We start from the raw sequence: 14,532 nt of genomic DNA on the forward strand, positions 1-14,532 counted from the left end.
AGCAAATTTTTCAACTGCTCCTTTAATTCCTTTAACTCAGCAGGAGCCATTCAATATGGGGGAATAGATATTGGCTGCGTATCTGGTAACACATCTATAGAGAAATAAATCTCTCGATCTGGCGGCATACCTGGAAGCTCGTCTGGAAACACATCTGCAAATTCATAACCACTGGAACTGATTGAAGAGTGGGCGGTTCTGCTCTGTATCACGAACTCGGACAATGTGATAAATACATCCCCTCTTAATCATCTTTAGTGCCTTAAGGTAGGAAATAAACCTGCCCTTCAGGGATGCTGTGTTGCCTTTCCACTCTAGACCTAGTTCCCATGGGAAGTGGAATGTGACAACCTTTGTCTAGCACCCAACATTAGCATAAACAGATGCCAAGCAATCCATGCCCCTAATAACATTAAATTCTACCATCTGTAACTCTATAAGATCTGCTATGGTCTGACGATTACAAACTACTATAGAACAACCTTGATAGATTTTGCTAGCTATAACCGGCTCATCAATTGCTGTAGAGACACAAAATGGTTAACTTAACAATTCTGGTATTATACTAAACTTCCCCACAATGAACGGAGTGACATATGATAAATTGGATCCCGGGTCTATCAATGCATAAACGCTATGAGAACAAACTGTCAATGTGCCTGTCACAACATCTGGTGATGACTCCAAATCCTGATAACTTGCTAAGGCATAGAGGCGGTTCTGAGTGCCACTTGAACTAGAAGCCCTGCCTCTGCCCCTACCTTGGCCAGCTGATGTCTGAGATCCACACCCTGAAAGACGCACTGATACGAATGACCCTGCGTTGGCGTAATCTGTTTGTTGTGACATACCACCCTGTCCTCTCTGCGAACAGTCTTGCACAAAGTGATCCGGGCTACCACAGCTAAAGCAAGCATTCGACCCAAACTGATAGCGTCCTCGATGCGCTCTACCACAATTGCCACATGCCTCGTGGCGCCGTCCGCTCCATCCCGAACCCTCTCGCCGCCGTGAGACCCCGACATACTCGGTGCTATCCGACGGTCCGTATAGGGACATTACGGTCGCACCGTACTCGGGATCGGCTCTCCCAACTCTCGTACCATAAAACTACCATATCCCGAAGTGTAAAAGCTGCTAGCTCCACTACCTCAGTCTCTGTAGCATGCATGACTCTAAAAACCCAGTAGAGCTGATCAACAAAGCACTGCGGGTCCTCATCCTGCTTAACCCCAGTATACTCCGATGGATCTAATGTAAAAAACTCTCGGACCCTCGAACTGCTGGGTCCCTCTGAAGATACTGCACCAGCGGAAGCCTTCTACTGCCTCAGAGCTACCATTAACTGAGTCAATAACTGCACTGCACTCTTGATAGCCTGATCAGAGGGTACTGGAGGGGGTACTGGAGGTGCTGCCTCTCTCGGAAGCTTCTCAGGTGGTGAAAGAGTCGGCGAAGACTGAGAAGGGGTAATACTCTGGGCCTCAGACTGAGGCCCATCCTCAGGGAATACCCTGCTGGGTCCCTCACCTACTAGCGTAGTCCTCTTCGCTACTGACATCTCTATATTCAAACACAATAGGTAAGTTAACTCACAACCCCTATAACTTGGCACTATAGCATGATTCAGATCTGAAAGAAGTGCAACTGACATCCTAAATGTCCTGTAGCTTCCCACTTATATAATGTGGTGCACAACACATTTATAAATAAGACTCGCTTAGACACGGCTTGTAGACTCCCTAGGACAGACCTACTCTGATAACAAGTTTGTCACACCTTAAGCCCGAAGGGGCATGGCTGGCACCTGGTACCATACTCGGCCTGAGCGAACCATACTGAGCTTGAATCTCTAGAGGGATAAACCTCAAGTTAGACCGACAAGGTCAACCTGTAACACAAGAGACAAATAGGGTCGACAAAGCTGCACAAGAACTATCCACAACACTTAATCATCAAGACTACACGAGATGTAAGCCAAAATATATATACATCTACTATGCCAACCGACAAGGTCGTCATCCGTCCGACAGTACCAAAATGAGTACATAAAGGGGCCGGCAAGGCTAAGACTCTACTACTATGCAGGACACGTCTGCAAGCTCCTCATCGGGTACACAACCGGATATAGTCGGGTAGGCCCCGACCTACCCATCATATATACATAGCAAAAAAAGACTCCGAGTAGACCTGGAAACTCCAGAAAGAATGGAGCTCACCAATCAGCTGATCTCTCGTCTCGTCTACTGAGGAGGTCTATCTGGCTGTCTATCAAAACCTGCAGGCATGAATATAGTGCCCCTAGCAAGAAAATGTCAGTACGAAAAATGTACTGAATATGTAAGGTAAGATAACAACTGAAATGAAATAACAAGTTGTACTCTGGATATCTCAAGAAAACATCTGGAGGTTCTCTACCTGGGTTGCCTCTCATCTGAGGCAAGATAACATAACCCTATAGATATAGCTCCATGACCCGAGGGTCAGGCTTAGATAACTCCATGACTCATAGGCCTGGTATAACAAACTCTATGACCCATAGGTCAGGTATGCGCAACTCCATGACCCGTCGGTCAGGCAACAACTCTATGACCCGTAGGCCAGGCGTATGCATACATATAATGATAACTTGAAGGAAACATAATAGCCTATGAGCAGCATATACACTAGTTGTACCTTCTGTCATTTTATCATCTTATATAACTCGACTATTCTTATACTCGTTCTTAACTAGAGAGGAGTATTACAGTAGGGTCATGGTAACCCAAGTACAATCTTCGTGAATAGCATATCATTGTGCGAATAGTCAAAGGTAGCTCAATAGTAGGAATCATGCTAATGAAAAGAAGGAATAGCCTTAACATACCTCGAGTCATCAATTGACCTTCTGATAAGTTTGCTAGAGCTACCGTACCATTCCCTATAACAAGAAACATAGGTACAACCTCAGATAATGCTAGCGCATTAGGTATATGAAGGATAACGTGATCCTAAAATAAAACGGGCAGCATTTCCTCTATAATATCTACTCCGAGCCAATCCAAAACAACTCATAACATCAACAATAACATCAATAACAATAACAACCCATCATCAATAATCCTTAATAAGTACCCAAATCAACTTATAACATTCAACACGATGTTTTATTCCTTCTTTCAACCACTTGATTTACTATACAATAATCCATTACTACAAATGAACTTAAATTATTGGTAGTAAGGTAGTAATTTTACCTAAATTGGCTAGGATAACTTGTAATCTGAATTTGTATTCTAGATCTCCGCCCTTTCATAGTGAACCAAAATATACAAAGCTATACGCATTTCCCAAGCCCGGTTACTATCAAACCGAACCATATTATGCTAAAACTTGGTGTTTACGCTACTTGATGTGTGTGTGTGTGTGTGTATATATATATATATATATCTACTACTATGGAAGCTTGAAAATAGAGAAAAATATGAGATATGTCCTTTATATAGGTGGTGGAAGTCGGTTTCGCTGACTCAATATTTTCCCTTCTCGAATGCGAGGGAGGATCGTGAAGGCTTGGGGAATCTTGCCCTTCGCGAACGCGAGGACAGGCCGCGTTCGCGTAGGCCATTTTGGTCCACTTTGTCGAAATGTTCGTTTAACTTCTAATCCTTATAATACTTATTACACTTAAGCGCAAACTTTCATATACAACGGATAACACATCCAACATCTCATAATCTCGAAGACGAGTCTCAATACTTGGGATTCAAGACTACTAAAGCACCATATTCCGATGTATGAAAATGCGAGACATAACATTATTGATTTGAAGCATACAAGTATCGTTGTATGCAATATATCATATCTCAAACTAACATCTGAAGCTCTGTTCTCATAAGCAATGGTTTAGCTATATTATGGAGGCATCCAATGCCAAACCAACTTAGATATAAACTAGTATTATCAAGATGAATTGTCTTGATTACATATTCTGAAATATGCTTCTAACTCAATTATTTTGAGAAGGCAATTTCATAAATGTCAAATTTCCAGTTGACAATAAACGTGCATGTGACCATCTCATAGATGCATCTATCTAAGACATCACATCGCAGGTGAAAAGACCCATATTCACCTTTTATATTTTTCAGAATTTAGGGAATTCAGTTGTTACACATCGCACTTTTCAGAGCATGAGTACGCCACGTATTTCACTGTATTAATAGAGTATCGGAGACGTCCTGTGAAGTTTTGAAAGGTACAAGCCATGGGAAGTACGTAACAATGAAGTAAAGGGATGAATTATGATTTCGTAAGTCGTAACCGAGAAGGAAAACCTTGGAACAAAAGGGCATGAACATTATCAAGTATCATTAATCATAAATATCATGTGTGGAAAGTTTCAGAAGATTTCGGGATCAAGCAAATCGAAGGAAATAAGTTTGTCGAAAATTTGAAAAAATTTGGCAGAATTTTGGGTCAACTTAAAAGAGGTAAATCTCCTGGTGTATCGGGAGTTTTGAGGTGTTTCAAAAGCCTAAAATGAAGTTCGTCGACTGTAATTTCCAACGCAATAAACCATTCATCAATAAGACATCGGATTAAGGAGTTATGGGCATTTTAAAACGGACTGCCAGAAGCTTGCGAACCTACGCGGATATTATAGAAGCCACTTAAAAAGGCCCACCAATTTTGGCCCATAAGCCCAAACCGAATTAGACTACTATATATACTCCTTAAGTCACCTAAATCGCCTCATTTTTCATCATTTCTCATCTACACACTTCTCTAGAATCTCCCACAACATTCATCCAATATTCTTAAACCACGATATAGCAAATTTATGAGTTCCTACATCAAATTAAGCTCGGGTTCCAATATTCTTCCACCAAGATTAGAAGGGCCACGACTTTGGGGATCATATTTTCACAAAAACCAAATCTTCTAGACCCTATGAGCTATCTCCAACATTCCAAGCCATTCCAAATCAAATCAAGAGAAGATCAAGCCATAAAATCTTTAACTAGTTCATAAAAGGAGCTTGTTCGTACTTCTAATTGAAGTTGTGGTGGATAAGCTTTAGGGTGAATTGGGTGAGGTGAAGTTCTTCAAGTTATAAGTTATGTTTTTCATCTTGAGTTTGAGATTAAGTCATTTCTTTTGAAGATTTTAATGGTTTAAAGTAAGGGAAAACATGGCATAAAGGTCGTAGATAGATATGTTGATGTTGTTGGCTTATGGACTGATTTTCGAAGGATGTTTCGGACGAATTTGCATATATTTGTCATGTAGTATCTTGATTATGTTATGGTTGATGTTGTTAATGATGATTGGGAGTTGTTTTGGAATTTAGAGGATTGAGATAATATAGGAGAAATGCTATACGATTTTCGTTGCCTCATTTATTGGTCTAGCTTGGTCTTATAAGAGTTTCAATGGCTTGAACTTGGTATGAGTTATCTTGAATGTAGATTTGAAAGTTTAAAAGGATAAGTGTAAAGTAGTTAAGGAATGACAAGGTATGTTTAGGTTGTTCCTTCTTTTCTTGGCATGATTCCATATGTGGTAAGAGTGTAACGAACCTAATGACTAGAGATTTGTCAAAGTAGAGCTTGTCATATTGTGGCATAGTTTCCAAGTGTTATATTGTTCTTCCTGAGGGGCCATATCCCCTCCCTATGTCCTTGAGTTCATAGAGAGATTGAAGAGACATGTTACAAAGATCATTGTTTTTCAAACATATGTATGATCAACATATATATATTTTTCGTTAGGTCCTGGCCACTTGGTCGTTGAGACATTTTCTTTAGTTTGGCCACTTGGTCAGCCGAGGCGCAGTGCCCGGCCCACGGGTCGGTGAGACAAAATGCCCGGCCTACGACGGGTCCGGCTTTCGGTGAGCTGAGATGCACGTAATCCGGCCGACGAGTTAGTGAGCCGATGGGTCAATGAGACAGATTGACTGGCCGACGGGTCAGTGAGAATTTTCAGTTGCCTGGCCACTTGGTCAGTGATATATATAATAGTATTATATTGCATTTCATATGAGACAGGTCAAATGAGATTTTCAAGGCATTCTTTGGCCTCCAGATTGTATTATTTTTCGCTATTCCATTGCCTTACATACTCAAGACATTATTTCGTATCGACATCCCTTTTTCTGGGGGCACCGTGTTCATGCCCGCAGTTTTGTAGCCGCATAGACGATCCGGCTCGCAGGTCTTCCACTCGCCTGCGCAATCGGCGCTCCACTTAGTTCGGAGCCGTTAAATCCTTTTGGTATGCTATTTTCACATATATATATATATATATATATATATATATATATATATATATATATATATATATATATATATATATATATATATATATATATATGCGGTATGGCCTATCCTTGCTCTTATTTTTTTCTATAGCTCATGTTCCCCGTCGTTCTTCCGCGTGTGTATATATATTTTGGTGTGTGTGTTGCCGTATGAAAATATGTATATATATATATATATATATATATATATATATATATATATATATATATATATATATTACGATATATATATATATATTTTGTGTGTGTGTGTATATATATATATATATATATATATATATATATATATATATATATATATATATATATATATATATATATATATTACGACCTCTCGTTGGCTTATTGGTATTGTTTGTGTCCAGGTAGGCCTTATCAGAGTTTTAGATTTAGAATAGTTCGCTTGGGCCTAGTTTGGCACCGAGTGCCCACGCCACTCTAGATTTGGGGCGTGACAAACTTGGTATCAGAGCAGTTCTGTCCTAGGGTTGTCTACAAACCATGTCTAGTAGAGTCTTGTTTATGGGTGTGAAGCGCGCCACACTTATAAATAAGAGGCTGCGGGGCATTTAGGAACCATTGACCCTTCCTTCTCATCTTAGATCGTGCCGTAGAGCTAAATTATAGGATGCGATGTCCTTGATTCTAACCCTAAATGTTTTTTATTGGATAAGTAGTTGATTATGCCGCTATGAGGTAATTGATGAGAATTGAAGTTGTTACTCCGAAAGGTATGTTTCCCCGCCTTATTGATATTGATAAACTTTGATATAAGAACTTGAGCTAGATGTTACGGTATTTGTGATCGCCGTACGAGGCATTAGATGTGTTTTCTGATGTGTGCAGGAATGAGGCAGTAAGAAGCATAGACGAAACTCTGCCGAAATTTTTACAAATTGAATTATTTGAATGTCTATGCTATAGAGAAAGAATGAAAGAAAAATATGACAATCGAATGTTTGGTAAGTCATGATTGAATGAACAATTATGAGATGCTTTCAAAGAGAAGTTTTAGAATGATTTCAATTTAATTTAAGGGAAGAACCTTGGAGGGGAAAAATGATTAGTAATTAAAGGAACTGGAATGAGTTGCATTCGAGATTTTAAAGAATTGAGATTTATTGAAGATATAGGGAAAGTTGGAATTAAGAACTCAAATGTAGTATTACAATTTATAGATTGATGAGTAAGAGATAATGAGGAGATATTGATATGGGAAAGGAAGTTAACGAGTAGGGGAAAGCTTTACTCTAGAAGTTCATATAGATATATATACATAAGATCAAGACGGGTTGATGACAGGTCTGTACTTATAGTGGAATGTTCTACAGATTTCTAGGGACATACTATAAACTGGCAAAGGGAAAAGAGCACTTTAAGAGTAAAGGAAATCAAGAAGGACCTTGAGGATGAAAGTAAGAGAAAGTACGTTAATGAATTGGTTATGTGACCATCGACGATAAGAGGAAGTCTAATAAATTAGTAAGGTTGGCCAAAGGTAGACATTGATAGCATATGACAATGGACTTGAAATAGAGATACGATTACAAAGGAAACAGGACAATCTTAAATTGTATTGGGATATTTCGTAAGTGAGGTATTAATAAGAGATGTAAACGATAACTCATGAGTGGTCACATTAAATATTATGTGTGCCCTTATGATAAATCTTATGATGTGTTAAAGGTACTAATTGAGCTGGGTATTGAAGTTAAGGTAGTAAATGCTACAGGACAGGTTAATATTGTTTTCTCCGAATGTTAAAGTAGGATAATCATGATGTAATAATATCAGGGAGAAGAATAATATGTGTATATAAGAGTAAGAAGATTATGATGTCATGAGAAGAGGAGAAGGGTGAGCAAGGGAAGCATGTTGCTAGTAAGGGTCAAATAAGGTTTCCAAGAAAAAGGTTAAGGAGAAGCTAGAGGCAAAGAGCCATCCAGATAAATTTCTAAAGTAAGTAAGAAGGAAGGATAGATTATGGCAATATGGAATAAAAGACGAATGCGAAGATTCCGAAACAGATCTTGATAAACAGGATTGAAGTATAATAACGATCCACATGGATATAACCTGAGAGGGAATAATTAGATTTTATGAAAAGTGTGAAGGGATTTTTGACTCTTAAGGTACATCCGAGAGGATAAATATGAAAACATATTGATACATTCACTTAGAAAGCGGAAAAGCCCCCCCACCCTCTCGGTCAAAAGGCGATCTTAGGAATAGAAAGGATTTGTATTTCTAATTGAATATTCTACGAATTCTAGTGCCAATGTTGTACAATGGCAAGTAGGGAAGAGTGCTTTATCAGCAAAGGAAGTCAAGAAAGACCCTGAGGGCAAAAGTAAGAAAAGTGGACTAATGAATTGGCAAAGGAAGTTGTGTAGCCATCAAGGACAAGAGGAAGGATAATAAGCTAACAAGTCTGGCCAAGAGGCAAAACATCGATAACATGGGATAAGAGTCATAATAAGGAGTACAGAAATTCGATCATAAAGGAAATAGGATAAATGTACGCGGGGGGGGGGGGGGGGGGGTATGTATAAATACGAACAAGTTGTAGTATCATAAGGGAAGATGAGGACTCGATGCAAGGAGAAAAAAAAGGTGTACTTCGTGAAGATTTCATGATAAGAACAGGAACCGGCAGAATATTAGAAGGACTATGATGCATGATTGTGATGCAAAAAAGTAGTTAAGAGAACTACGGGACAATATGAGCTAAGCTAATGAAAGGATGAGTCGTGGGAATGAATGGTAAATAGTATCAACTTCTAATAGTATAGTATAGATATAAATTAGAATTGGGAACTAAGAGCAAGAAGAATCTCAAGGATATTAGTGAAAAGATAGTTATGAAGGAAGATAGGGCTGGAGGTCGGACACTCCATAAGGAGTCTAACGAATTCCAGTATCATTATTGATTCATTAGCCTAGGGGACTATTAGTTATGAAAGGAAGAGGTGATCAATAAAGAAAGCATCTGAATTATATCCGATATGTGTAAAAATTTAACTTAGTATAAGAATCCAGTTAGGAAAAAGGAAATAAGTTAACCATTCGATGAAAAGAATTTCGGCATTATATGGAATAGAGGAGTTGAAGGATCGCTAAGGTCAGCCAGATAACTACCAATGACGGTTAATACTCGAATGTTACTGGTATATGAGTAAATCCTTTAAAAGGGGGAAAGAACAAATTCAGTTCTAAGATGAACTACAATTCCTAAGTTCAAAAGAGGGAAATGTACTGGCTTGAAGGAGGCAAAATTCGAGATGAACCAACATATCAAAAATGCGCTAAAGAAAAGTGAGAATGGACTAAATGCAAGTATATTATGAGAAAAACGAAAAGGAGGCATGACAAGATGATGAAGGTTTAGCGAATCAAAGAGAATAAGTTTCGTCAACGCGATACATTGTGTTCCGGGCAATGATTCGAATTACTCACACCGGAGAAATTTTGGTTACAACTAAATATGCAGTAACGTACTCTAAAAGGTAACAGGAGGAGTAAGAAGGGCCTGCAAGCTGACCAGGAATAAGTATAAGGGACAATCGGGACTACTAACAAGAACTTGTAGCACTAGAAGAGATGAAAGCTTTAAAAGAGGAATATTTATAGGAAGTTCAATGATCTTCAAAGGAAAGGAAGATAGTGTGCCTATGGATTGCAAGACAGTAGTACTGCCTGAGATTAGAAAGTACCTCGTAAGTTGTAAAATTCAAAGTCGCCGATTATATCAATTGTGAGAGTGTATGACATAGAACCATATAAACAATTGCCATAAGAAAACGGCTAGTAGAATGGTGCAAGGAAGTCGATAAGGGGCCAAAGGAGCATGAAGGTTAATTTAAGTCTCAAATAATCACCGGTATAAGAGAACCAAGGACTTAAGGAGGGAAGCATACTCGTATTGAAGGGAGCTATGATTAAGTAAGATTTTACATTAGTCCCATGTTTATTAGTTATATTGTAATTATGTTATGATTGGAGGAGAAGAAATTGAAGGAAAAGTTCAAATATCAATTTGATGATATCCTGAGTCGTAAATTAGCTAGAGCTATGATTATTTGTATATTATGAGTATAACCTTGCTACGAGGGAGTATTATATATACGTATATAAGGGATTGTGTTGAGGTTGGTGTTGAAAAGAAGTCTGGATGGACAATCTTAAATAAAATAATCACTGAGAATAATAAGTCACTAGCATGGAAATGCTATTGCAAATCATCTGGGCGCTACCATAGGTGGAACTATGATGATATTGTAAAGAATTAAGGAGTCTAACCAAGGAATTAAAAGGAGATGATATGGTATGTATATAGGGTCGACTAGTACAAAAAGGGATAATCTAAAATAGCACCAGAGAAGCTAGCAAGGAAAGGTGCCATATCTGAACAAGAGAGTTTGTCTACTAGTAGAGAAATAAGGAGCAAGGAAAAAGAGTACAACAATTAAGAATACTCACAAGATCAGCGGAGAGCTGTAGCGATCATGAGTCAAGACCACCTTAATGAGAACAAGATAATAGCTGGATATCAGATGACCATCGGTTACATACATAAAAACATGAAGATATGGACTAATAAATGAGTTCGACAAAGACTTGGGAGAATAAAAAAGAAGACTAATGAGCCCATAGCATAAGAGCATGGAGATCAAGAACTAAAGAAAGATAACCATTTCAGGAAATCAATGATAGCATCACAAGCTCGCAAGCTACAACATTCGCGGATGAATATTTCTAAGGGGGGAAGGATGTTACACCCATTTGGCAGAATTTTGGGTCAACTTCAGAGAGATATATCTCCTGGTATAACAGGAGTTTTGAGGTGTTTCAAGAGCCTAAAATGAAGTTTGTCGAGTGTAATTTCCAACGTAACAAATCGTTCATCAAAACGACATCAGAGTAGGGAGTTATAGACATTTTAAAATGGACTACCAGAAGTCTGCGAACCTACGCGGTAATTCTAGAAGCCACTTAAAAAGGCCCACCAATTTCGGCCCATTAACCCAAACCGAATTGGACTATTATATATACCCTTTAAGTCACCCAAATCACCTCATTTTTCATCATTTCTCATCTCGACACTTTTCTAGAAGCTCCCACAACATTCATCCAATATTTTTAGCTCCCACAACATTCATCCAATATTCTTACACTAAGATATATCAAATTTATGAGTTCCTACATCAAATTAATCTCGATGAATCAAAGAAAGGCCACGACTTTGGGGCTCATATTTTCACCAAAATTGAACCTTCTAGACCCTATGAGCTTTCCCCAACACTCCAAACCATTCCAAATCAAATCAAGAGAAGATCCAGCCATAAAATCCTTAACTAGTTCATAAAAGGAGCTTGTTCGTACTTCTAATTGAAGTTGTAGTGGATAAGCTTTAGGGTGAATTGGGTGGGGTGAAGTTATTCAAGTTATAAGGTATGTTTTTCATCTTGATTTTGATATTAGGTCGTTACTTTTGAAGATTTTAATGGTTTAAAGTAAGGGAAAACATGGCATAAAGGTTGTAGATAGATATGTTGATGTTGTTGGCTTATGGACTGATTTTTTAAGGAAGTTTCGGATGAATTTTTATATGTTTTATCATGCAGTATCTTGATTACGTTATGGTTGATGTTGTTAATGATGTTTGGGAGTTGTTTTGGAATTTGGAGAAAGTAGATAATACAGGGGAAATGTTGTCTGATTTTCGTTGGCTCATTTATTAGTCTAGTCTGATCTTAAGAGAGTTTCAATAACTTGATCTTGGTATGAGTTATCTTGAATGTAGATTTTCAAGTTTAGAAGGATAAGCGTTAAGTAGTTAAGGAATGACAAGGTATGTTTAGGTTGTTCCTTCTTTTCTTGGCATGATTCCATATGTTGTAAGAGTGTAACGAACCTTATGACTAGAGATTTGTCAAAGTAGAGCTTGTCATATTGTGGCATAGTTTCCGAGTGTTATGTTGTTCTTCCTGAGGGGACATATCCCCTCCCTATGTCCTTGACTTCATAAAGAGACAAAAGAGACATGTTACGGTATCAGTGTTTTTCAGCATATGCATGATAAACTGCATTTTTTAGATATATATTTTTGTTTAACCTGGCCACTTTGTCAGTGAGACATTTTCTTTAGCCTGACCACTTGGTTAGGCGACGGATTGCCTGCCTATCGGTTCGGTGAGACGAATGCCCGGCTCTACGGGCGGAGACAATGCCCGCCTACGAGTCGGTGAGACGAATGCTCGGCCAATGAGTCGGTGAGACAACATTGACCGGCCGACGGGTCGGTGAAAATTTTCGTTGCTCGGCCACTTGGTCTGAGATATATAATAGTTTTATATTGCATTTCATATGAGACAGGTCAGGTGAGATTTTCAAGGCATTCTTTGGCCTCCAGATTGTATTATTTTCGTTCGATTTCGATTATGCCATTGCCTCACATACTCGTACATTATTTTGTGCGACATCTCTTTTGTCGGGGGCCGCGTTCATGCCCGTAGTTCGGGCAGCCGACAGACAATCTGGCTAAGAGGTCTTTTATGCAGCCAGACGTCCACTTGGTTTGAGGGCTGTAGTCCCTTTTGGCATGCTATTTTGACACACACACATATATATATATATATATATATATATATATATATATATATATATGTATGATTTTGCCTTGTCCCGTCCTTTTTTCTATTTCATGTTCCCTAGAGGTACGTAGACGCATTGTATGTAGTTGGGATGTTATATATATATATATATATATATATATATATATATATGCTCGTCGTCTTACTCATTGTGTATATATATATTTTGTACACACACCCCCAAAATATATATATATATATATATATATATATATATATATATATATATATATATATATATATATATATATCAGTCTGACCTCGTCGGCTTGTTGGTATTGTACGCGCAGTAGGCCTTATCGAAGTTTCGTATTTAGGGAGTGGTTCGCTCGGGCCTAGTTTGGCACCGAGTCTGTCCACGCCACCCGCATTTGGGGCGTGACATCAATCCCAACATTTCGGTGTAATCAACTTATCATGAAAGCAAGCAGTACAAAATAAATCACAAAGATTCTTCTAGTTCTTCAATATATTTCGAATACTCAATTAGTACATCAGGTTTAAATCAGAATGGTCAAAACGGTCATGTCAACTGAAAAAATTATCTGTATTCGTAAAACTTCAAGTTTACTATGGCGTGTTTAGTAAACTTCTGATTTACTATTGCATGAGATGTTTTATCAATAAACTTTTGGTTTATTGTGGTATGTGATCTCATCATGCTCGGGTAACTTTTCACATACGTATTTCTCACCCAGTAACTCGGAGGTATTCAATCTTCCGATAATTTATAGTCTTAATATGATAACCATTTTTTCTCGGTAGTAAACGTCAGGTTTATTACAATTTATTTTTCGATCATAGAAATTAAGATCTAGGATAAATGGTGCCATCATAAATAACCTCTTTGAGAGACTTCAATTTAAGATAGTATTTGGACACCGCTCGTTTCATGATACTTGTAGATAAATAATTAACTCTTCTAGAGCCTTTGATCACTAGTTTCTACTTCCAATTTTTTTTTTTTTCTAAAATACTTTTGGTATCAGAAAAGAAGATTTGGTTAGACACCACTGGTGTCATGAAAGAAAACAATAATCAAATGGAAATTTAAAGACAATTTAGACTATAAATTATGAAAAGTAAACGTTAAGCTCGAAACTTCAGTATTTCAAATATCTCCTTCAAGGAGATTAACTATTAACATCTGAATATTTTATATCAAAGCGGCAACCACATAGTAATCACATCCTTCAGGATGAGATACATTAATGTTTATTTCCTACAAGGAAATCAATAACAACTAACCATAATATATCAATGTGGTTATAGTAGAAAGCATACTACTCTGCTTCCTTTTGCCTAAGAATGACACTCTAATAAAGTTATTTAAGATGTTTCTAAATACGATAGGTACATGTTGCTATGTCTTAATTTCATACCAGAAAAATAACATGTGTATCCCTAGTTATTTTATCTATCCAGGAGTGGTATTTATTCATTCCCTTCAGGGAATGCGACTTGATAATTCAAATGTGCTTGAAATGCGACATTCATTAATAGTTTGTTATTTTGCTCAAGCACAAGATGATGTTGCTTCAGAGTAATGCCTTACTATACTTCAGGAGTAAATTT

This window comes from Lycium ferocissimum, chromosome 1 (genome assembly GCF_029784015.1).
Source record: "Lycium ferocissimum isolate CSIRO_LF1 chromosome 1, AGI_CSIRO_Lferr_CH_V1, whole genome shotgun sequence".
Taxonomy (NCBI): Eukaryota; Viridiplantae; Streptophyta; class Magnoliopsida; order Solanales; family Solanaceae; genus Lycium; species Lycium ferocissimum.